Below are 26,193 nucleotides of genomic sequence, written 5' to 3' on the forward strand. Positions count from 1 at the left end.
TGTCAAATAAAAAAAAAATCTTTAAAAACAAAAAGAATTAATTGATACATAAGATATTTAGCACATTGCCTAGAGTTTAGGAAGCATCCCGTAAATGCCATCTGCTCTGTCATTTGGGATTTATAATAATAAGAAACCCAACTCTAGCCTACAAAATAAAAAGAAGGGACTTTTGACAAACTGAAAAGTTTAGCAGTTGATGAACTTCAGGTATGGTTTGATCCAGACACAATGTTTGTTGTCCATGATACTTTTAGCCTTGTCTTTTTCATGTATCGGCTTTTCCTTTAGCTGGTTTCTTCCCTTATGATAGCAGTTCTAGGGCTTAGATCCACATATGAACCCATCTAGAATGAAAAAAACATTTCTCATCAAAAAATCCCAGTTTTCTCTCTGATAGATTAATTTAAGGTCTGTGCCCACCCCTAGTGCCAGGCACTAAATGGCTTGGGAAATGAGATTATAATTCAGGCATTCTCAATGGGAGTGATAGGACATTCCCACCCCCCACCCCAAGGCAACAATTATTTCTTGGGAATGGAAAGGGGGCATAAAAAAAACCCTACTCTTTTTGTGTATAAAACACAGATATGCATACAATACCTAAACAGAGATACAGTATATTTTTGGCATTAGAATTTGCCGGGGGAGGGGGTGACTAGCAAACAAAAAACTATCTATGAGACTCCTTAAGACGATGATAATGAGTGTAACTGTTGAGAAACACTAATTATACTGAAAGGCTTGGACCAGTGGGGGAGCAGACCCATTTCTGCAGCTGGGAGTGAGGTTGGTCCCAGGCAGACCACGTAGCTGCCAAACAATGGGGGAAGGTCAGTGCTCAGTTGGGGTCCAATCTGCAATGTCCCCTGCACCTGCCTTTTAAGAATCTCAAATCTAGAGCTCTTTAAATAAAACAGTCATTTGCCTAGATAAGTACAAAGATTCATGGCAAACGCATTTCTAAGAATTTTGCCGCAGCAATTCAAGTTAACGGGGTGGAGGCTCATCTATTAGAACACCTTTATTGCTGTCCAATAATTACAATTTCTCAATCAGTGTCTGGTGGTCCTGGCCAGTTTACTGGCACATGAACTGGAAACCCCGTAGGGTTACGTATTTTATTGAACCCCATTTTTTATCATCTTGATAATGAAAAGGCGTCATTTTCTTGCTTCTAGGCTGAAAAGTCTTTGTGGAAAATCCAGGGCTCAGTGACTCCAGAGAGAAAGAAGGGTGGTGCAGGAGGTATTTGTTACATGAAATACCTGGCAGTTCCTGGGAGTGTTTTGTGTGTTCATATACTATAAGTGAAATAAGATCTCCCACCTAGTCATATGGAATTTGGCAACCACACCATCCCTGGCCGGCACAGCTGGGAAGGCATAATTTCTTTGGAATTGAACACTTCCTCTACGCCTAGATATTGGAGAGGCATGAGACTTGATTTGCCAAAAACCATGAATAATTAAGAGACTAGCTATAAGGCATTTCTGTAGTAACACGACTAAATAAAGAACAGGCGGAGGTTGTACTGGGGCTGCCTTTGAACAAAGACTTACTTTATGAGTGAAGGTCTGATTTCAGTTAAAGTCGCAGGCGGGACATTCACCTTCAATTTGGAGCTAAATCTTAAAAGCTGATTCATCAGCCATATATCTGTCCTGCTGATATCTTGCCTGGATGGGTTCTGTAATAGCAATTAATTAAGTTTAACAAACAACTGAGGTGGAAAATGATGGGAGAATGTGGTTGAAAAAAATCAACACCCTTTTGCTTTTTATTCAGTGTGACATAGTCTAACAAAGCCCTCAGTTTGTTCCTTGGGATTAAGTTTTCCCCTCATCCTGACACCTCAAAGGTAGAAATTCTTGCTAACCCTGAATGGAGTCGTTGCCTGCAGCAGGAGGTAACTTGGACAGAATCCAAGATATTTAAGTGGCCATAAGAGGCTGGGTCAGCTCCCCTGGGGCAGGCAGTTAGTCCTGAGAAGTAGCAGACCATGCAGACCAGGCAGAGGTTGTAGGCTCCAAGTCCAGCCAATTTGACCTTGACCAAATTGTTTTCCCTCCTTGAGCCTCCTGAGTTAAAGGGGAGAACTTCAGTACTTGCATAATGGGCAGGATGAAAAACTCATGAGATAATATCTATAACACTGAACACCCTGCCTGGTACAAGCAAATGCTCAATTAATGTTAGCTCTTGGGTATGTATAGTACTTAACACCAGACCCATAGAAGGTCCTTGATGAAGGGTAGCTAAGGGTGTTAACTCTTGTTCTTAGAGGTGATACTAGTTCTCTGGAAATAAATTCCCATCTTTGCAGGCAACGATGTTAAGAGAGACTGTGGCTTCCCTCATTGTATATTGGGTGAGCCTTGGGATTTGCTCTTGGATTCACACAGTAGACCACAATTTTTTTTTAAGATTTTATTTTTATTATTTATTTGACAGAGGGAGACATAGTGAGAGAGGGAATACAAGCAGAGGGAGTAGGAGAGGGAGAAGCAGGCTTCCCACTGAACAGGGAGCCCCAATGCAGGGCTTGATCCCAGGATCTGGGATCATAACCTGACTGCCGAAGGCAGATGCTTAAGGACTGAGCCACCCAGGCACCCCAACATTTTGTTTAAGCCAATACAAAAAATCTAGGCGATCACAGGCAGCTCCCATTAAGGTCTCTAAGGAAATAACCTCTCTATATCCAAGACTCTGAGGATCCATAAACTGGTAACACATGAAATTTGCATCCCACCATGTTGGCTGGGAAAGACCAACTCCTCCAAAAGTCAAGTTCCCTATTGAGCACTCTGTGGCCTGGGTGCATCTCAAACCATGTATATTTTGCTTGTCCCCAGCCTTCACTCTTCACAGTCCTCTGAATTACACAGACTAGAAGAGGGCCAACAACTGGGAGCCACAGGAAAAAACTGTCCTGTCTCTCATTTTTGTAAATAAAGTTTTGTTGGCACACAGCCTCCTGTTTTCAGAAATAAAGTTTTATTGGCACACAGCCCTGCTCATTCATTTACATGTCATCTGTGGCTGTTTTTGCTCTGCAGTGGCAGAATTGAGTCCTTGTGCCTTAACTACTTACAGCAGAGTAGTTATTACAAAGACTGTATTGGCCACAAAGTTGAAAATATTTACTGTCAAGTCCTTTAGAGAAAGTTTGCCAGTTCACACCCTAGGGGGGAAAAAAAGGCAACATATTGGGTAGAGAATGCTACAGGAAGAAAAGTCATAGAAAAGTCAATCATAGAAAAAAATAGAACTTGAAGGAATATGAAAGAATTTTCTCATCAAATGTCTAGTCGCCAGGAAATTAGTGAACAAATATTCAGAGTGAGTGTTTAGGTTACTTTTACTAGGTCCTTTGTTGTGGAACATGATTGGAATTAGAGATTGATTCATTCTGCCGTTGGTTTATTTGTACCTAAAATCATGATCCAAGCGCTTACCCCAGCTCTGCTGCTGTGCCAAGACGTTAACAACACAAAATCAAAATGGGCATTTTTCCTGACCTCGAGGAATCTATTATCAAGGAGGGAGATAGTTAAGGAAATGAAACTTCAGATACACAGTGGAGGCGATCTAAATCAGCCTGGATTAAAGCCAAAAGGGTGGGGAAGGAAACTAAGGAGGCTTCCTGGAGGAGGCAATTCTCCAGCTGAGGTTTGAGGGACAAGTAGGAGTTGGATAGATGAAGAAAGGCAGAAGGGCATTTCAGGCATAGGAAACATGGTTTTGGGGAGGGAGGATTATAAACAGATTTTTAAGGCCGATGGGGAGAGAGAGAAAGAGAGAGGAGTTGGAGTCAGAGATTTTGATTGAGAATAATGTCTGAACTTGAATGATCTTTTACTTTAGGATTTTTATGTTTTTTCTTCAGAACTTTGAGGGCAGGGGAGAGGTTGATTTAGATCCATCCCTGGCAGCAGTGAGGCTGATAGATTGGGGAGAGAGTGGCAGAGTGGAGGCGGGAAGGGGAGCTGGGAGGCTGTTGCAGTGATACAGATGTTAGTCAGGAGAGGATAGGTTGTGCTCTGGCAACAAACAGCCCCAGTATCCTAATGGCTTAAAGAAGCACATGTTTGTTTTGGGTTCATACTGTCTGTCCAATCACAGGTTGTCTGTAAGCTCTGCTCCGCACCGTCACGGAGGCTCACAGAATGTTCCTGCACCTTGCCAGTTACCAAGATAGAGAGTGAAGAGCTCTCTAGGGCTGGTAATTAAATGCTTGGCCTCTAAGTAGCTCATGTGACTTCTCGCAGGTCGTTGGTCGGAGCTGATTATGTAACCCCCTCCATCACGCGGGCCAGGAAAAGTGGTCCTACCATGGTACCGGACGGATGCTGTTGCAAATTTGGTTCCCAAAATGCATTCATATGCAGGATGCTTTCTGCAGAGTGCACTGAGATCAACACCTGTAGAAGGGATTAGAAAGAAGCAGGAGAAGCAGAGGAGAAATTGGTCTATAATTCAGGCTCAGTGAGGGCTTCAGCTGCTCTCATAGGTAGCTCTGGAATGGGGAGAGTTGTCCCCATTTGGAAGAAAAGGGCTGTCCTCCCCACCCCACCCCACCCCCGCCTCACCCAGCGTACATCAACACATCATTGGAGGTGGGCTGCCCTTGAGAATGTGGAGTGACCTTGACGTAGGCTGCTCTTTAAGGGAGGCCAATCCCCAGAAGGGGCTGAGAGCTGTCAGCTCAGAATGCTTCCGACAACTGAGGGAATAAATCTGGGCACCACATCACAGCATCTTCAACAGGTGTGAGGATCAAAACCTGAACTGAGGAAGGGCCCACGGGAAGGAAGTGAGGAGTAAGGATTGCACTGTTGTGAAGGATGTGGAATCTGGCTTTATTTTAGAACACGGCCTGCCTCTCAGGTTCCCTGTTGAAGGGAACTCCGGGCAGCCATGGAGTCAGTTAATAGCATTAATACCTACAGAAAGGAGAAAAAAACCTGGCAGATCAATGAAATGTGAGTCTCCTTATCATCACAGAGAAAATTCGTCTGCCATCTTTTCTGGTAATCACAGCCTAGGGTTTTATGGCAAGGAACGGAGATGCCAAGATCCTGAAAACTATGTTAATGTTTGAGCCCATCACTTCACAGGATGGGAAGCCTGTAGAAGACTGTGTGTATTTAAAATCAACAAGATTAGTCTCAGTGTCTTTGAAAAACATTTTGGAGACTTTGTGGCAAGCTTGAAAAACTAAATTAAGAATAGACTCTTCTGCCTTTTCAAATTGGCGTTCGTTTTTCCTCCTATCAGCTCGTCTTGGTGGAGCTGAGACGCAGAATAACTTCCTGTTGACTCCCCACTGTATTTATCATGAACATTATATTTGGGATGTCCAATGTGGTGGTTGTGGAAAAGTGTGAATGATTCAAATGGGAAATAAGATAGGGAGTTCTAAACTTTGTAGACGAGATAATATGACGTAGGGCATGGAAAGGAAGCAGAAATGAAACTCTCATGAAAAAAGTTAAAGTGGACATCCATATGTAATTACATACATGAGTGCCTATGGGTGTTCATACATAACAGGTATAAATTCTGGCATCCTGGAAATAGACTTGGCCTGAAAGAGTCTGATATATAGGATAAATTACATCATGTCATTTTCTCCTAAAGCCCTAATCGTTTTCAGTCTCCTAAATTTTGTGTTTGGGCAAAGCTTGCTGCTTAATTAACTATGTTTCTTTAACTGGTGTTTCTGAATAGCTCACAGTCTTGACTTGGCTAAGAGCTACTAATTATCTAGTAGGGGCTGTGTGCCAGGCCTTCTGCTTGTCACTTTGCATGTATTATCTTAAAACAAAACAAAAACCCCTTAAGGGAGTTTTCCAATATAGAAAAATATAAAACATGAGTAAAAGTCCACGCACCTACCTCTCCATGTTAAGACATCTTAATATTTTGCCATGTTTGCTTTAGATACATTTTTGAAATATAATAAAGTTGAAAAAAGAGCAATGTAATAAAATTGTATAGAATCAATTGAAACCACCATTGTACTTCTGCTGTCTCCCTAGAATCCTCCCAAGAAGTTCATGTTTCTCATTCCTGAGCATGTTTTTATAATTTTGCCACGTATGTGTGTATGTGTTAATATATAGGAACAATTTTTACCACTTCTGTGTCTGGCAGATTTATATAAAAATGGATCATTCTGCTCCCTTCTTATTCTCTCAGCAAACTTTGGGGACTTGTCTCTGAATTTATTTCAATCCCTATATTCCATTGCATGAATATACCCAATGCTTTGTTGGTGGACACTTTGGTTATTTCCCATTCTTCAGGGTCTCAGAATACTACGGTGAAAATAGTTGTGTTTGTCTCCTTGTGCTTGTGAGCTAGAACTTCTCCAGGGTACATACAGAAGATCTTTAGCTATAGGAGATGACGTGCCTTACCTTTGTCCTTGTAACAGTGCTATGAGATAATATCAAGGACCCCACTTTATTGGTGTTGTATACTTATTACCTATTAAGTCACGGTGTTGGAGTGTGAACAGCTCTGGCTGACTCCAAGACTCAGCCTCCTGCTACTGACTTGCTGCTTTATTTATTAAAAAGTAAACAACCGCGCCTGGGTGGCTCAGTGGGTTAAAGCCTCTGCCTTCGGCTCAGGTCATGATCCCAGGGTCCTGGGATTGAGCCCCACATCGGGCTCTCTGCTCAGCAGGGAGCCTGCTTCCCTTCCTCTCTCTGCCTGCCTCTCTGCCTACGTGTGGTCTCTGTCTATCAAATAAATAAATAAAAATCTTCAAAAAAAAAAAAGTAAACAACACATAAAGGCAGAATCTTATCAATTCATTCACTTATTCACTCAGCAAACACTGAGGGGAAACAGAGCCCGGCACTCAAAAATGCAATCTGTACTACTCAGGCTGCCTGAATTCAAATCCTAACTCACCTTTTGTTACCCATGTGAATTCTCGGAGACGGATTTCTTTTCTTTTTTTTTTTTTTCTGTTGTAAAATATAGATAATTATAGTATCTCACTTAAACTATTTCTCTCCCAGGATCATTACCGAAATTCATTGTAGTGATAGTTTCAATAAACAGTGTGTCATGGCCGGCGCGACAAATTGACCAGGAAAACCATGAGGGCTAAGAGGATGATGAAAAAAAGTTAAGAGACAAAGAGATGGGGGCAGGAGGGACACTGAAGATGATGTCCAACAGTGCCAGTGCTATTCCACATCTTACAATCATTTATAAGGCAGACCAGAATAGGAAAAGCAATACATCAGTACCTAGTCAGATGACCGCAGTTTCTATAACAAGTTTACATTTTCGGCTAAATCCATTAGCCAGACAATCAACCAGGGAGTGGGTTATGGGAGGTACAGAACAACAGGGACTAACTAAGAACTCAGGACTCTGGCCACATTGTTCCCTATTGCAGGGAGAGTGTGTGGGAAGTCACGCAGGCGAGCGCACGACACATAGCACAGACCCTTTCTCAGTGCACTCAACTTTCCCTCCTTAACCTTGTCAAGGTGTCCGGACTTTGAAGGAGACACAAGTCAGGGCCTGGTTTGATCCTTGACTCCAACCATACCGTAGCCTTCAACACCGTGTTAGATAGATGTGCTGGCAGATGCATGGTTGGGTGGATGGGTGGATGGATTTGTGCCCAGCAAAACGTTATCTTTATATGTGCCGTGTCCTCAGTGTCTTAGGTATATGAGTAACCATCAAGCCCCCTACAGTCTGCATAAGTCTTGGCTCTTCCTTCCTCCTCTCCACCCCAGATGAAGAACTACAGGCTAGGGGAGCAAGCAGGACAGGGGCGCCCAAGGACTTGGAGAGACACTGTGTCCCCCATGATTGCATGGCACAACTTTTGTCCCGAGACCCTGACAACTTCTGACTCTGGCACGAGAGCAAAGATGCTCCCAACTATTTAGTTGTTTTCTTTCTTTCTCTGCAACTGAAGCTATTGAACTTTCTTCTTCTCAACCCTGACCCCTAGACTCACATGCACGAAGGCTCTGGGACCCCGCTGGCAGCTGTCTCTCTCTCTCTCTCTCTCATCTGGGTAAGCTCTCCTCCGATATGACCCTGAGATTGGCAACTGCTAAGGAGACCCAGTTATTACACGCATCATGCTACCCTTGGGTAATGTAGCCAGCAAATATTTTTACAGAAATGAGTTTGTCTCATTAAAATGTGATTAGATGCTTATTATCTGAGAGAGAAAAGGGCCTTGATAAAACAGGGAAATAGAATGAGCTGTAGTCAGCTGGACCTGGTTTAAAATCAAGGCTTCATGACTTACCAGCTGTGTGACCTTCAGCCAAGCTGCTTAATTGCTCTGGGCCTGTTTCATTGCCAGTGCAAGAGATAAATAATACTTACATTTACATGGTATGAAGGTTAAAAATAACAGGGTTGAGAAGTGGTAGCTTCTTGGTTGGGAAAATGTGGACCCTTTGCACAGACTTGGTCCTAAGCCTACAGTAATCATGCTAGAAGTTATATGAGAACAAAGACTGACCAGAGTGTGACTCCAAACGTGATTGTTTCATAGCTGGGTGACATGGGCCAATTATGTGACCTCCCATTGCCTCATCTTCTTATGCATGAGATGAAGATGATTACAGGATCTACCTCCCAGGGTTGCTGAGGGGACAACACAGATAAATCAAGGTTTCACTAGGGTGGCTGGCTCATAGTAAGCGTTTGAAAAGTGTTAGCGATGGTTATTTCTACTTAGCGAACATTTTCTCTGTGTCCGACCTGGACACAGAGAAAAGCACTTCATAGTCACTATTCCGTGTAATTCTCCCAACAGTGCTGTGTGCCACTAGGCCAGTGTGGGAGGTGCGCAGAGCTGCTGAGTGACGTGTCCCAGAGCAGAGATGGGAGTTCACGTCTGTCCAAAGACAAACCCCATGCCCTCAGCCATCACGTGCCAGGTCCTTAGTTTCCAAACAGCTCAGCCCCTTCCTTTGCTCCCTTTGCCTGCCTGATGCGCTAGGACTTCTCCAGGCCCCATCTCTCCCTCTGCCAACCCCGTAGCCATAGCAGGAATCGGTGAACTGGTTGAGAGTAAATGGTGCGCTTGCTCAGTCCAGGCTCCAGAAGTAATTCAGCTCACGCCATGCTCATATCTGAATCCCTCCAGGGACATTCCCAACTCAGAAAAAGCCAGCGCCACCAGACCGGCGTGGCCCCGCGTGACTGGCACCCGTTTCTCTGGGTTCTCTTCAGCCCCCGCTGCCAGCAAGCTCACTCAGCCTCTGGTGGTAGCACCTCACACTCACCCCCTAGCTCTTCTCCAGCGACACTGGCCTCCCCGCTGCCCAGTGCGTGCCAGCCCCATGGGGTGTGGTCTGCCTGGAACCCGGTCTCCTAGAGCCCACGGGCCCCCTCCCCGCCTCACTCCCTGCAGGTTTTTCTTCAGATGTCGCTCCACCCGCCAGACCACCCCGACCCTTCTCGCATCCTGCTCCATTTTTCTTCCTAACCCTATTGCCAGCTGACGTTACACCTTTATTGAGATGTTCCTGTGAGTCTGCCCAACCCCAATGTTGGCTGAAGGCGCGCAGGGACTTGGCTTTGTTCGCTGTAGTAGTATCAGTGCCTGGAACCTAATAGATCCTTAGGAAATACTTGTTGAGGGGCGCCTGGGTGGCTCAGTGGGTTGGGCCGCTGCCTTCGGCTCAGGTCATGATCTCAGGGTCCTGAGATCGAGCCCCACATTAGGCTCTCTGCTCAGCAGGGAGCCTGCTTCCGTTCCTCTCTCTCTGCCTGCCTCTCTGCCTACTTATGATCTCTCACTGTCAAATAAATAAATAAAATCTTTAAAAGAAAAAAAAAAAGGAAATACTTGTTGACGAATGAAGGAATCTGCTTTACATTTTAAGAAGGTCACTCTAGCCACCCTGCCAGCTGTGACTGGGGAGGGGTAAAACAATTAGGATGTTGCTTCTTTTTTTTTTTTTTTTAGAACATTTTTTAAAGATTTGTATTTATTTATTTGACACAGAGAGAGAGAACAAGCAAGGAGAGCAACAGAGGGAGAGGGAGAAGCAGGCTCCCTGCTGAGCAGAGCCTGATGTGGGGCTCGATCCCAGGACCCTGGGATCATGACCTGAGCCAGAGGCAGATACTTAATGGACTGAGCCACCCACCCAGGCACCCCAGGACGCTGTTTCTGATGCTGGGGACCTGCGTAGGAGTGGCAGCCGCATGTGGTGTAGGGAGACACTAAGAATTTGGAGGACAAAAAAGTAGCATGAGAGGACCTCTGTCCAAAGGTAAATGTTATGGTCTATAAAGTTCTGGAAAGTTCATAAGGGGGAAAAGGCATGCAGGTTGAAATATGTTTGTATGTGGATGTTTATTGGTTTTTGTTACTGAAAGCAGCCCCAAAGCAATGTTAAATATTGATGATTGATAATACATCTGTTTGGATTCTCTGATGTGTCTGTGTTCCCAGTTCATTCAAGAAGCAGGGTTTTGGATAGGAGAGTGGGTAATTTCCTGCAGGGCACGTGAAAATGGGCTCACCCGAGAACCCCAGCTCTTGTGGACAGCCAGCTGTGAGTCCCCGTGTGTGCCCAGCCCAGGGTGGGGAAGTTGGCGGCTTCTGCAACTCTTGTCAGCTCTGACTGTCAAGTGATCGCCGCTTCCTGTACCCAGCCCTGTGGTTAGGTTCTGGAAGGTGCCCTGTTTTCCCTGACGAATGCTGACAGATACTTCAGACATTTGCTTGCTTTCTTTCTTTCTTTCTTTCTTTTTTTTTTTTTTTGCCTTCTGTGGACATTGCTTATCACTCTGACCCTGTCGCCTGTCATTCCCATCCACTGGATTTAAGGATAGGAGGACCCTTTGGATTTGCCTGGATTCCTGGGAGAAGAGGGAAAAAAAAATTTTTTTTTCTGGTCTTCATTAGTGTTTAATTAAAAGCTTGCTTCCCCTAGCTCTTTGGCTGTGTCCGGTCTTTTTAAAATTCTGCAAGCACAGACAATATAAAGAGAATCTGACCCTTTGAGTTACAAGAGCTGGTGATTGTGTCTAATTATCAACCTCAAATAATGACAGAATCATAATCCCCAGCACAAAAAGTAATACTAGGAATTTCCCAAATAATTCCTTAAGACAAAGTACACTTACTTTAATAGTCTAATGCCAGTTTTTAAATGAAATTATTATTTAAGTTAACAATTTGGTCAGGATATAAAGAATCCTAACTCTCAACTCATATTTAAATTTATGGGGTTCTTTCTTCCCAAAGGTTTTTATATATTAATATTCTAGGTCTCCATGCCAGAAATAGTTCTAGCCAAGCTCATAAGATTTTGCTCTCAAATACCTTTTGGAAATGCTTTTTTTTTTTTTAAGTGAATGTGTTTTTCCTTTAATAAACTTCAGAAGCCAACTCCCAAGTTTCAAAAAAAAATTTTTTTTTTTGAGATGTTAGTGCCAGAGTCTGAACAGTATCCTTTATTTACAACCAAACTGGATCAGTTCAGGTTTTTTTCCAGGCTCCTACACTACATAGGTGGCAAATACAAAACTTTGCCATACCTTTATGCTGTATATTGTGTACCTTAAGCAAATCAAATTTAATTATGGTCTTTCCATCCTTTTCTTTTTTCTCCTGACTTTTTTCTTTCTGTATATTTTCTCAGAGCTAACTAGGTCATGTTTTAAAGATATGAATAATTTATTACATATATATATATATATATATGTAGGTGTTTGAGTACAAATATACAAATAAATGTATAAATACATATGCACAGATATATGTATAAATATATGACTATATCTGAAGTTTTCCTGCATAGGAAAACCATGAACCCACATATTCACCAAACATAACTTTTACCTTTTCTTCCCAATCTTCAATGCCACTTTTTTTAAAGATTTCTTTTATTCATTTGAGAGAGAGAGAGAGAGACAGGGTCAGCACAAGCAGGGGAAAAGGCAGAAAGAGAGGGAGAAGCAGGCTCCCTGCTGAGCAAGGAGCCCAATGTGGGGCTCGATCCCAGGACCTCGGGTTCATGATCTGAGCCAAAGGCAGACACCCAACTGACTGAGCCACCCAGGTGCCCTCAACATCACTTTTAAAGTTAGGTTATGACCCTGAAACAATTGCTCAGTATCAATAATATGGTTAAGTTCCATAATGGATGGTATTTCTTAGAAAGTTGCTGTCAGTTTTAAGTTTAAGGCATGGGAAGTTGTTATCCATTTTGATGAAGTTCAGCAAGTGGAAATTAGTGAACAATGTCACTTGTTTCCACTGGCTTAAAGAGAACAAACTAGTGAACCGGAGAGCTGCCTGCGTGCCGAAGGGCCTGTATCACCTTCCGGCTCGGCTCCCCTGCCTGTGAAATGGGGCCATGGCATGTTGCCACAATGGGGGGGACTGAGGATTTCAGTAAGGAGCAGTAATGCAAGTCGCTCACAATGTGGTGCTGGCCCACTCTCCTCCTTCCCCAGCAACCACCCACCCTGTGCAAGACCAGGTGGGTAGTTACAGGCAGGAGGAGGGGATGATGAGAAACATCCACGAGGCGCTCCTGGGTGGCTCAGTCCGTTAAGCGTCTGCCTTCAGCTCAGGTCATGATCTCAGGGTCCTGGGATCGAGCCCCACATCGGACTCTCTGCTCAGCAGGGAGTCTGCTTCTCCCGCTCCCTCTGCCTGCCTCTCTGCCTACTTTTACTCTCTATCTCTCTATCCAATAAATAAATAAAATCTTCTTTAAAAAAAGAAAGAAAAAGTGAAACACAGATGAAGTGGACGGCAATGCTGTGCCTTCCTATGCCAAAGCAGCTTCATTCATTATTTACGGGTATTTAATGACATCTGTCTGTTTTAATAGACCTTGTAATGAGATGAAAGGCTTTATCTGTTTCCTTTGAGAGATATACACATATCCTTTGGGAGCTGAGGATGTTGGAGTCAGATGGATGAGAGCCCTGATCCTGTGCCTCATCCCTGACTCACAGTGTGGCCCAGGACATGATGCCGGATGCCTTTGAACCTCAGTCTTGTCATCTATGAAATGGGGACATGATACCTCCTAGTATTGTTGGCGGGTTTAAATGGGAGAGTGCTGTGGGACTTCTCAGCCCCACACCTAGGGTGTGACAAGAACTCAATAAAATATAGCTTAAGGAAAAGACCCAAACACTAAAATAGACAGAAAAGACAAGAACAAACATGCTAGAAATGGGATGCTCTTTTCTTCTCTGTCTCGGTAAATTTACCTAAAATAAGGTAAGCTGCTACAACTTTTTGGAGGGAAGTTTAGTGATTGATACCCAATCAAAATGTGAGAGGTGTGCCCTCTCTGACCAAACACTTCCGCTTTAGAAAGTCATCCTAAGAATATTCTCACATAATGGTGTATGCGCAAGATTTTCATTGTACCATTATTTGAAATAGAAACCCCCTGGGAGACGTGAATAGGAGAATGCATGATACAATGGTAATTCCTTTGTTTCATGGTATCCCATGAGATCGGGAGGTAGAACGAAGTAGAGCTATAGATCACAGCTTCCCCAGATTGTCAGGGAGATAATTTTGAGTAAAAACAACAGCACAAGACACGAGAGGAGAGTGTGTGTGTGTGTGTGTGTGTGTGTGTGTCTAGAGAGAGGAGAGAGAGAAAGAGAAACAGATAAACATTACCCAAGAAATGTGTCTATCTATTCCTTTCCATGGAAGAACAGGGCTGGAAAGACCTACACCAAACCCTTAATACTGTTTACCCCTGGGAAATGTAAGTGGTTGAAGGGAGAGCTTTCCACTTCTTTTACTTTCATAATTCTGAATTTAAATTTTTTATAGCAAGGCTTTATGTAATTTTTGTACTTTGTAAAATTTCCTACTTAACACAGTTGAACCAGGCTATTGTGAAAAGTGCTTCTGGGGAACAGTGATCTGTCCCACTTAACCGTGTGTCACTGCTCCCAGAATGACTTATGGCCCCCCCAAGTGTTGGTCTTGTACGTCCCTTTAATAATGATTACTAATCATTATTGATGTGGTTACTATTGAATAAAATCCAATATCTGTACTCATTTAAATGAGTACCATAGAGTTTTTTCATCATTAAAATAACCAAAGTCCATAAGTATAATTGTTATAGAAATACATGGCTAATTTTTTAGTAATTTGTTTATTTAATAATTATTTATTAATATAAATTAATACTTATTGATTATTTATTTATATGAGAGCTAGAACATGAGCAGGGGAAGGAGCAGAGCAGAAGGGATAGGGAAACTCAAGCAGGCTCTGCACTGAGCACAGAGCCTAACATGGGGCCCTGTCTCAGGACCCTGAGATCATGACCTGAGCTGAAACCAAGAGTTGGACACTCGACTGACTGAGCCAGCCAGGTACCCCAAAATGCATGGCTTAAAAGTGGAGGTACTTTATCAGTGGTAAATATTCATGAGATTTTTAAATGTATATTTAAAATACATATTATATTATATTATACATATTATATTAATACATACATATTATATTAATATAAGTTTTTTACAAAGGTGAGAGCATCATATATACATCTTATCTTAAAATGTATTTATTTACTTACATATTTAGATACTGATCTCTCATTGTTTTTGGTAACTGTTGTATATTCAATGGTACAACTGTACCATAATTACTTTCATGAATCCCCTATTGGTGGGCATTTAGGTTATTTCCAATTCTCATTAAGACAGTGCTATAGTGAACATCTTTGTATAAAAAACATTTGTGGAAGAATTTCTGTAAGATAAATACCTTATGAGGAAGGAATTTGGATTTCCAAAAAGATTGTAGCGATTTATCCTACTGTTGAAGGAACAAGAGCCCTTCTTTTTTTCCATACCCTAACCAATAACTTTTGATTTATGCCATTCTCCTAGCCAAAAATTTATCTCTCATACCTTTTTAAAATTTTATTTCATTTATTAGTGGAGCTCTCCAATTTTCGTAACGTTCTTAAGGGCCATAATGCTCAGAACACTGGGATTGTTCTTGCCTGAGAACATCGGGAGTAACACATTCTGCATTTTAATACAGAATCAAGTGGTTTTCATGTTTTCGAAGCCAGACTTGAGAGCAAATTTTTGTGCCTTAGAAAAGGTTTGTCATCTCAGAGTGATATGGAATTTTCTGTAGAATTAAAATAAGTCTAAGGTGCCTCGTTAGCGCAGTAGGTAGCGCGTCAGTCTCATAAAATAAGTCTATGTACAGCATTGCCGATTACAATCCAAGTATCATAAAGATAAGTTGTCGTTCAGCCTCTCCACCATGCCCTACAGTCTGAAGATTCAGAAATAGCAGGGAATACGTCTTCCTTTTTACATTTGCTCTATGTTTGTGTCATACTATGGTTTCCCTGTTCACTCTCGAGTGGATTTCAGCAATTTTGTTTTATCTCTTCTGTAAATGTTCTCTACTTCATTTAGAGAAGCTGGAAAAGGGCTCGCCAAAGCTTTTATTTATTTATTTTGTAATAGGGGATAAAGCTTGGGGCAGGAGAACAGAATGATGCACCATCTATTTTCTCTTTCTCATCTTAGATGCCCAAGGCCTTGAAGCTTCTCTGGCCCTCTAAATCCATATTTATTAATTTAAACATAATTTTGCCCCAGTTGAATTGTCTCAATGAGATTTCATAGCCACAAGCGATCATGAAGCTGTCTTTCATCCCATTTTGGGAGCCACCAGAACTGATTACGTACATGATGGAAACTGCTGGTCCTGTTAATGTCATGTTATTCGAGGGATAATGCCCCGAGAGTGAGGGCAGATTGACCTGTAGATTTGTTTCCATATGGAGTTCCACCAGGGCCGGGCTCACCCGGAGGTAAATTGGAACTGCCCCAGGAAGCCCTTCAAAGAGGGCTTTTGTCATGTTTTAACTGCACAGCTCTCACGTTGGCGTTCTGCTAGCATACCATCTCCCTTCTGGAGGCATCCACCAGGCAAATGGCAAGAAGGCAGGTCCTGGTGTGGATCTCCTACCATGGCGGCCGAGGAGGCTAGATCTTCCTCTGCCTGCACTCCAGTTCAACTAGAGAACAGGGCCAGGGCCTCGACCTGGCTCCCAGATACCTGCACACCCTTGCACTCGGAGTGGAGAGTGGTGTGGGAAACCGGAGGAGGGAAGGAGTGGGGACGGGTGTGGTGAGCTGGAGAAAGGAAGGTTTGAAAGTCAGAACCATCCAGTGGGGAGCCACATAGACATGATGGGTACATGACATGATCCTGGCTGTGTCTGCCCCTGGTGGGTTCTCTTATTTCCTATTTGTTTTCAAAGGCTGCTTCCAAGAGCCACTTTTTTCCTTCTTCTGTCCTGAGAGGCCTGATTTGGTCAGGAATCGATATCACCCTCCATGTAACTTGGGAATATCCTGGTTGGTCCGTCAGCCAGTGCTTCCCAACATCTCTTCAGGTGATATAGTACACAGACGATGATAATGTTGGTGTGGCTCTCAGGGTCAACGTTCTTGAGGCTGCTCAAGGCTCAGGTCACCAGTGCAGGGTCTCGGGCTGCCGTAAGGGCTGAGAGGACCAATAGCTTAGGATAGCGCTTCCCTACTGTTTACAGATTGACTGTGAAACTGTGGTCGAAGGGCTCCATGATGACCTTTTCCTCTTGCCACTGATTGGTTTAGCATAAATATATGAGCCAGGGTGGTGGGGGGGGGCAGTTTGCTGATGCATTTCCTGAAAAGCTCTCTTTACTCTTAAAAAGAGACATAGAAGAAAGAGATGGTCCTTCTCTGGAAGTAGGCATGTGATGCCCAGAAGAGTGACAGTGATATTGTAACCAGGAGGAAATGTTAGCCTGAGGAGAACATGCTGAGTGGAAAAACAGAAGGAACCTGGGACTTTGATGGCATTACTAATAATGTAGACCTCATCAACCTTGGAACAAACCTACCCTTAGATACTGAGATAATGGATCCATGTCATTTTTTTAAAGATTTCTTTCTTTCTTTCTTTCTTTCTTTCTTTCTTTCTTTCTTTCTGAGAGATTGAGAGTATGAGCTGGGGGAAGGGCAGAGAGAGAGGGAGAGAATCTCAAGCCAACTTCTCACTGATCTCACAGCCCAAGGTGGGCTCAAGTCATGATCTCATAGTCATGAGATGAGAGGCGGGCTTAGTCTCATGACTCTGAGATCATGAGCCAAAACCAAGATTCGATGGCCCCATCGATCTATATTATGAAAGTTATTCTCACTTTTTTTTATTACCTACTACAATAAGTTTTCTGATGTAATACCTGCTCGGGATTGAAGATCAGGACTTCCAGAAGAGTTGCCCAACCAAAAAAGTGCTTAAAATAAGAAACTTTTGAGGAAAGAATGGGAAAAAAAATAAGAATGGGAGCTTTATTGGCGAAAGGAAAATGTTTAAGTTCAGAGTAAGATGGATAGAAGTAAAAGAAAACTCTTTTTAAAAAAGTATTTTCTTGGGCGCCTGGGTGGCTCAGTGGGTTAAGCCGCTGCCTTCAGCTCAGGTCATGATCTCAGGGTCCTGGGATCGAGTCCCGCATCGGGCTCTCTGCTCGGCAGGGAGCCTGTTTCCTCCTCTCTCTCTCTCTGCCTGCCTCTCTGCCTACTTGTGATCTCTCTCTGTCAAATAAATAAATAAATAAAATCTTAAAAAAAAAAAAGTATTTTCTTTATAAAGTAAAGTACAGTCAAGACTACTATTTGCTAACATTGCAACAAAATATTAGAGAAAGGGAAGGATTCTAGTTAATAATTGCAAGATGCAAAAGAGTGTACAAGTCGGAAGTCTGAACCTGGAGCCAAGGTGTTTAATTTCAGATCCTCCATTTGCAACTTCTTCGCTGTATGACTTCGTGTAAGTTACTTAACCTCTCTCTGCTTCTGTTTTCGCATCTGTAAAATAAAGATGGGGATAGTAATAGTCCCTACCTCAAGTGTATTTTTGGGTATACATTTATAAATATGGGAACAGGATCCAGTGTATATTAAGTATATATAATATATATATTAAATATTATATAAGTGTCTGTTATTATTATTTACAATTAAATTAAATATTATGATACAGATGATATAGTTACCATCCTAACTTGTACTCAATCCAGATGTTTCTATCACTACAGTTACTGGAGTGGTTACATTAAGAAGATTTATAATACCAAGTGTTAGCAAAGACCTCCTATACAGTAGTAGTGGGAATGAAAAAAAAGTGTGGCCTTTTGGAAAATTGTTTGGCAGTTTCTTAAAAAATTAAACATATGTCTGCCTTCTGATCTACTATCTCCATTTGTATTAGTCAAAAGACACGAAAACATGTACATTCATATACATACACACACACACACCCCTTGTAAAAGAGTGTTCATGGGATATTTGTTTCTAATATCCTCAAAGTGAGAATAGCTTGAGTCTCTGTTCATGAGAGAGGGGATAAGTAAACTTCAATATATTCATGAGGTAGAATACTACTCAGCAATAAAAAATGAACAAACTGCAAATATATGCAACATCGTGTGAATCTCAAGAACGTTTTGATCAGCAAAAGAAGCATGCATATGGGGCTATATACTGAACATTCGATCTGCATACATTTCTAGAACTGGAAAAACAAAATCTGAACCATGGTTGCTTGTGGGGAATGGGGAAAGATTGGCAGAGGTAGTTTTCTGGAAAAATTCTACATCTTGGCAGGGCCATGGAGACATAAGTATATACATTTGTGAAAATCGATCAAATTGTTAATACTAAAATATGTATATTTTACTATATAGAAATCATAACACAGTTTTTAAAAATGAAAGAAAAAGCACTAGTGGATGATTTACGGGTTGTGGGTGGTGAATACACAAGTGAATACCTTTTATCCCAGGTAGCAGGAAGATACCAGAGACTTCTAGGGTCATGGCCAAAGGCCCCAGGAGCTGATTCAAGCTCCTTGTTGGCCAAGACTCAACAATTCAAGCATCAGTAAAGGCAGTAGTCTTGATGACTGGCACCTGGATAACTCTGTCGGTTGAGCATCAGATTCTTGATTGTGGCTCAGGTCATGATCTTGGGATCAGAATATCAAGTCCCACATCAGGCTCCACACTCAGAGGGAAGTCTGCTTGAGATTCTCTCCCCCACTTTTGTCCCACCCCCCATACATGCTCTCTCTCTCTCTCTCTCTTTCTCTCTCTCAAATAAAAATTTAAAAATTAAACACAATGTAATGTATTTAAATGCGTGTGTTTATAACTATTTTAAAAAAATATTTTGGCAAATAAATAAAAAATCTTTAAAAAAAAGGGGGGGGGGGCGCCTGGGTGGCTCAGTGGGTTAAGCCTCTGCCTTCGGCTCAGGGCATGATCTCAGGGTCCTGGGATCGAGTCCCACATCGGGCTCTCTGCTCAGCGGGGAACCTGCTTCCTTCTCTCTCTCTCTGCCTGCCTCTCTGCCTACTTGTGATCTCTGTCAAATAAATAAATAAATAATCTTAAAAAAATATATACTTTGGCCACCGTCAGAAGTGCCAACTCATTTTGAAAACTAGTAAGTAAAGAATCAGACATATGCTCTGTGTCTCCTATGGTGAATTGCATCACTGGATAACCTATCAGTAGATAAGGGGAAAGGTCTCATTACAGAAATATTCCAGCTAATTAAGTAAAGGGTGATAAAATTAGAAATTCACCATATTGCAACCCTCAATCCATTAAGAGATCTACCCTATTGAACTAACACCACAAAAGAGAAGGCCCTCCTAATGAAAGAACACAGGTGCTAACTGTGAGACAATCTTGTAAAAGAGTATCCAACTGGACTCTGATTGAACCCTCAGATTCGACCAACTTGTAAGAAATACAGTGGACAGAGGACCATGTTTAATGACACCATAGACATGTAATCAGCAAAACTCAGATGGTGGAATGTACAGGACGAGCAGTCTAGCTTCCTCAATAAATAAATTGCAGTGAGAGAGAAAAGAGAAAATGAGCAAGACGGGTAGAAGGAGAACCTATAGATGAATAGAGACACAAGAGAAAGAGTGACAAAAGGCAAAGTGTGGATCTTTTTCACATCAACGTTCAAACCTGAAAAAAACACATTAATAACATAGTTGGAAATTGGAGCACTAATTGGAAATGTGATGATATTAAGGAATATTTTTAGATATATATAGATAGAGATAGAGACTTTCTTAGGTCATTGGCACTATGCTTTTTAAAAGAGTCCGTATCTTTTGTATTGAAATATTTACAGATGTAATTATTTGAATGCTTAGATTTGCTTCAAAGCAAAAGGACAGAAGGACAGAAAATGGGTGAGAAAATCAACGAAACAAGACTAGCCTTGTGTTCATGCCTGTTAAAACTGGGTGAGGGACACATGTGGGTTCATTGACCCAATCTGTCACTTTTTGTAAGTGCTTGAAATTTTCCACCAAAAAAAGTTTTGTTTTGTTTTGTTTTTTAAAGACATGCAAAGGGAGAAGGAAAGGGGAAAACAAAACAAAACAGCAGATTGTGCAGAAATACAGGAAGGAAACCCAGCAGCATGCCTGAACATTCACTCCTGCATGCATTTCTCATGGTCTCTAGTAGCCAAATGGAAAGGTTGTGTTTAAAAACGTAAGCCCCGGGGGGGGGGGGGGTGCTGGGTGGCTCAGTGGGTTAAAGCCTCTGCCTTCGGCTCAGGTCATGATCCTGGGGTCCTGGGATGGAGCCCCACATTGGGCTCTCTGCTCCGCAGGGAGCCTGCTTTCTCCCCTCTCTCTCTCTGCCTGCCTCTCTGCCTGCTTGTGATTTCCCTCTCTGTGTCAAATAAATAAAATCTTAAAAAAAAAAAAAAAAAAAGACCATAAGCCCCGGGTTTGAATCCTGTTCTACACCCAACTCGGGGTGGGAGAGGGGGTGCCAGACTCCCTAGGGCCCAGTTTCTCATTTGTCAGAGGGAGAGGAACTAGTCCCCACTTCAGAGGGTCGCTGTCAGAATGAAAGAAGATAATCTTCATCAAGCCTGGGACCTAGTATCTGGTACCAATCAGCACTCAGTAAATGTGGGCTCTGGGTTATTATTGCATTGAATGGAGTCTTTAAAATGAGAACATTAGACAGAAATGAATACATACACTTTCCATGGATGTTGGAGCCTTTTGGATAACCTCTGAACTTCAAAGGCCTTTTTCGGTTTCTTTTTCCAAGCACAGAGATAAGATCAGATTTTGCAGTATTTATGTCCATCCCCTGAAACACTGCATGTGCCTTGTGGTGATACCCTGGGAGAAGTCACCAAAAGTGACAGACATTGCTTACCTTTCTCCCTACGTTTTTTTCACCTCTGTTTTTCCATTTATGGGTAAAGAAAGCAAGAGAATCTGGCTAGAACAAGACACTTCCCTCTTTTTCTTCCTGGAGGGGAACATGAGTAATGGACTTTTCCATCAGGGTTGTTTTTCCTGGACATGGTGTCCCCCACTCCAACGGCTACAACATGTGATGCTGAAGGAGACCTTAAATAAACTTCAAATGTTCCTTATCGGGCAGCGATGCTGTCCCAGCTTCTAGTAAATTATATAAGTTATGAAGGCGTTTTCTGTGTTCGGTGCTCTTCCTTTGAAAACAGAAGTTCTATTCATTCATGGGATTAGGTGAAAGTTTGCCGTGTGCTGTATGTTACATAGCCTTGAACCAGGCAGAGAAGGAGCCATGTGGCTGGCTCTTTCATCCCTCCAGGCCTTCCCAGAAGCTCGCCCTCACCAGCACCCTCCATTTTTCTTTATTACGTCCTCCTGCCTTCTTGAAACAGGGGTCTTTCCCTCATCTGAAACTACCTTTATTTATCCATGTATGTGGTTTTTTTTTTTTAAATTTCTTGTGCCCCATGGATGTCTCTCCTTTTCACCCCCTGCACCCCCAACACCTAGCCCAGTACCCAGAGAACCAGCTCCAGAACCAGGCTATGATTTGTAAGTCCTAGTGCTAAAAAGAAATTGGTGGGGGGGGGGGCTTCCCTGTATTAGGAATTACAAGACAGCAGAGAATGACCTCAAGCCTGGGCCATTTCCGAGCATGGGCTCCTGGAGAATTACACTGGTCTTACGCTGGCATCTAATAGACACCCAAAATATAGTTATTGGAGAGAAAGCAAATCTAAGAAACACCAGGTCTCCAAAGAGCTCTGATATACAATTTGATAAGATATTAAGAACAGAAACCGGCACGTGTGTGAAAGGGACGCATGATTTTTTAACCGCAGGGCTGGCCATGAGGTTAAAAATATAATGATCACTCTGCTCTCCTTGTGAAACCCCAATCTAGGCTGTAAATCCCTGACTTCCTTCGCAGGTGCTTCGTGAGTATCTGGGCTGACCTGAATTAAGTTCTAGGGGAGGAAGGAGAGCAGGATGAGGAGTCGTGAAGGAAAAACACACCTTTCTTGAGTGCAGGTCTCACTGAATTTAGGAGATGAGCTGGCCGTCGAGGTCGCCCTCTTGGTTGATGACAGATGGTTCAGAGCGAGGCTCAGCCGTCAGAGTTTTAGAAAACCAGTACCTCGTCTGTGATGGGCTGTGGGGGTGTGTCTGGCATTCATTAGGAACATAAAGTGTTCTGTGATCTTTTGGGGGAAGCTCTTCACAGCAATTGCTAAGACTCTCTATGCCTTTGAAAATCGAGACTGCGCTACTGTATAGTTTTCCTTAAACTAGTGGACGTATTTCCCGGGTCCCGCTTGCAGCACTGGTAGAAATCCCCACCGAGTCACCAGCATGCTTGTCCGGGCTCACCAGTTAGTTATCTGGTCATGTGATGGTGTCACAGTTTGATTTTGTGGACGTCATTTCACATATGTTCTTATGTCACCGGGACCTATTCCAGAGTATAATTTCCTTTCTGCTGGGACTCCTTTCCAGGGCTCCCTAAAGTGGTTCATCCCTGCCCACTGTCTGGCTGCCTGGCCATTGGGAAGACTTGTTTCAAGTTGGATGGGGGTGAGCTTTGCTGCTTTTCCTGTTTGGGCCTTGGAATTCCAGTTTTCTAGGGCCAGCGCCTAATTGATTCACAGAACTTCTGTCTGATACCTGAGTACTGCGGGATAATTATCCCCTTCCCTAAGATGGAATCCCTGGCACCTAGACCGCCCTGTGATTTGCACCCAGAGCCCCCCAAGCTCCACAATTCTGATTGATAAGCAACCCCTGCCCATGGTGGAGCAGTGTTAGTGGTATCTGATATTGCTATCCGTCCTCCCACAAATGGATGTGTTTTGTTTGCTACTGATTTCATTTTTTCAATTTTTAAAATTTTTTTTAATTTAAATTTGATTAATGAACATATCATCTATAATTGGTCTCAGAGGTAGAGATCAGTGAATTCTTTTAAAAAAAAAAATTAAAACTAGCTTGAGCACAAGTGGGAGTTAGAGTGACGCAGACATCTTCGGAGTCTGTCTCCCACTCTTCTGCCCGGTGTGAGATACTCCAGTAGCCCCAGACTCATCGCAGGAGCCTTATAATTCTAGAACAAAGCCAAACACACTTCTGTGATCCCTATAACTGAGGACTATGGGGTAGAAGGTTTTGGGGGTTTTTTTGTTTTGTTTTTTTTCATTATTTCTGAATCATGTGTTCGTTGCATGATGGGAGGGGGCAATTAAAACAGAGATCTGTGATAAGGAAGAGATGAATCAGACTCTGAACAGGCAAAACCAACAGACACTCCGACAGTCTTCTCATTTTAACCCTCTTACATGCTCTCATGGCCATAACCTGGCCTTGCCCCTGCCCTCTATTTAGAATGCCAGCCTTCTCTTGGCCCTTCAAGTTGGCCTGGCCTCCAGGGTTCAGCCTGTCCTGTTGCCTCTGTTCTGAAACTGGTCATCAAAACTCTGATTGTCCTTCAACATGAGAAACTTCTCCCCATACAGCTGGCAATGTCCCATTGATTTTCTCAGGAGACTCTCCAGCCCAGAGAGACAAGCTGCCATTTATGGAGTTGTTACTACCATCTAGACACAAATAGAAGGTTCCCCAAAATATAAAGTAATTCTCCATTTTCCCAGTAAGAAGATTCAATACACATGTTTGGGGCTAACTTGAATACATACAAATTTAGGAATGCAGATTACATAGTGGAATATCTCCTTTTAGGATTTCAGATCATGTGGCTCTATAGATTGAAAATTTGAGGGATCGTTGCCTGGCACTCTCCCTCCTCACACAGTGGTTTTTTCCAGCCCCTTCCCCTGTGCATTGGCCCTGAGACAGAAGCCCGTCTTCGACTTGTCCTCCTAGCTATCCCAACCACATCTTCACTCTGGCCTCCGACATTCGAGCAACAGCACTTTTTTGAATCACCATAGGTGATATTTCACTGGGAAAATGATTGCGTGACATTTTTTCCTTCTCCCATCCATCCTGTAAGTGCACATGCGTGGTCTCCCGGCATAACCACCTGCTGCGTGAACTTTTACTTTTTTAAAAAAATATTTATTTATTGGGGCACCTGGGTGGCTCAGTGGGTTAAGCCGCTGCCTTTGGCTCAGGTCATGATCTCGGGGTCCCGGGATCGAGTCCCGCATCGGGCTCTCTGCTCAGCAGGCAGCCTGCTTCCTCCTCTCTCTCTCTCTGCCTGCCTCTCTGCCTACTTGTGATCTCTCTCTGTCAAATAAATAAATAAAATCTTAAAAAAATATATTTATTTATTTTAGAAATCATGTGAGTAGGGGAAAGGGCAGAGAGAGAGAGAGAGAGAGAATCTGCAGCAGACTCCCCACTGAGTGCACAGCCCAGCATGGGGCTCCTCTCATGACCCCAAGGTCATGACCTGAGCCAAAATCAAGAGTTGGACGCTGAACCCACTGAGCCACCCAGGCACCCCTGCATAGCCTTTTAAAATGATATATAGGGGCACCTGGGTGGCTCAGTCGTTAAGTGTCTGCCTTTGGCTCAGGTCATGATCCCGGAGTCTTGGGATCGAGCCCCATATGCGGCTCCCTCCTCAGTGGGAAGCCTGCTTCTCCCTCTCCCACTCCCCTTACTTGCGTTATCAGCCCCTCCAGTTGTGAGGTCACACACCCACAAATAATGACTAAGTCTATATTGAATTCTTTGCCACCTTTTCCATTGATTTTATCAAGTGAGCTGAATAAGCATCCAAACTTGGCATTGATCGAGGTTGTTTTATGCTATTGTGTCTTCCCAGACTGTGTGTTGTGGTTCAAAGTAATCAGAGTCTTTGAAAGGACTTCAAGGTAAAGCCACTCCCTCACTGCTCAGGGGTAAGATTTTTTTTTTTTTTTTGGTAGAGGGATGTGGGGAAGACTTCCTCATTAAATATATGTGCTATATGCCTGTCTACCAAGCAAATTCTTTGTGTTCTGTATGAATAATTTCATTTAATTCCTCCAACACGCCTAATAAGATGGGGATTTTTATTTCCACCTTACTAAAGAGGAAACGGATTTTCAGAGAGGTCGAGTAACTTTCCCAAGGACAAACAGCTAGAAAACCCCAGGTTTGACTCTAGAATTCACATCCTTAACCGTACCACTTGCCCAAAATTTCAGAAGCTTTTTTTTTTTTTTTTAGATGGAGCATGGTACCATGTCACAAGCTCTTACTTAACCATTCTAAAAATAACACACAGGTTTATTATTTTTCCTGGATTCTGTATATTTTTCTTTCTGCCCCACCTCGGAGTATAACACACTGCTATTATTCCCTACCCATTCAGGAATTTCAATAGTAATACTTCTTTTCAATGCAAATGATGAAATAGATCCATTTTTGAGACCATAGCCATCCTGCCAAGATTTTTTTTGTTTGTGACTGGCATCTCTGCTCTCGATTGATGGTTCTGAGGCTGCCTCATGGAATTCTGAGTGTCTTTCTGAGTATAAAAGCTAGGGGCATGAAATGGGTGTGGGGACACAGTTGAGTTCAGTATTCCTTCTGGGCGTATGCATTCGGTCGCCTGCCTTGTGCAGGATATATACAGACTGAAGTGCCAAAATTGACCTGTGGAGTTTCGATCGCTTAGCCCATCGCTGAATAATGATCCGTCCCACGTCACGCATCATCGGTGAAGTTTAGAGAACAGTAAACAACGTTCCACCATGTGTTTCAGAGATGTAATGAAGAGAAATTTTAGGTAGCCAAAAGAAATAGCAGAAGTTTTGGTGTGTTTTTTTTTCCCCCCATTGCTC

General features: G+C 42.8%; 1 protein-coding gene across 5 annotated transcripts in view; it reads left to right on the forward strand.

The window, feature by feature from the left end:
• Window positions 1-26,193, forward strand: part of FRMD4B (FERM domain containing 4B) — a 324,296-nt gene that overhangs the window by 151,722 nt on the left and 146,381 nt on the right. Inside the window, exon 1 of one of the 5 annotated variants that reach the window (XM_013053726.2) lies at window positions 25,191-25,266. The exons of the other annotated variants lie outside the window; for them this stretch is intronic. The gene's annotated coding sequence lies outside the window, so the exon portion shown is untranslated. Of the gene's footprint in view, window positions 1-25,190; window positions 25,267-26,193 lie in introns of those variants that run through there. 5 annotated transcript variants of the gene reach the window in all.

The sequence above is a fragment of the Mustela putorius genome, unplaced genomic scaffold, assembly GCF_011764305.1.
Source record: "Mustela putorius furo isolate JIRA1106 unplaced genomic scaffold, ASM1176430v1.1 tig00000095_pilon_pilon_pilon, whole genome shotgun sequence".
Classification (NCBI taxonomy): Eukaryota; Metazoa; Chordata; class Mammalia; order Carnivora; family Mustelidae; genus Mustela; species Mustela putorius.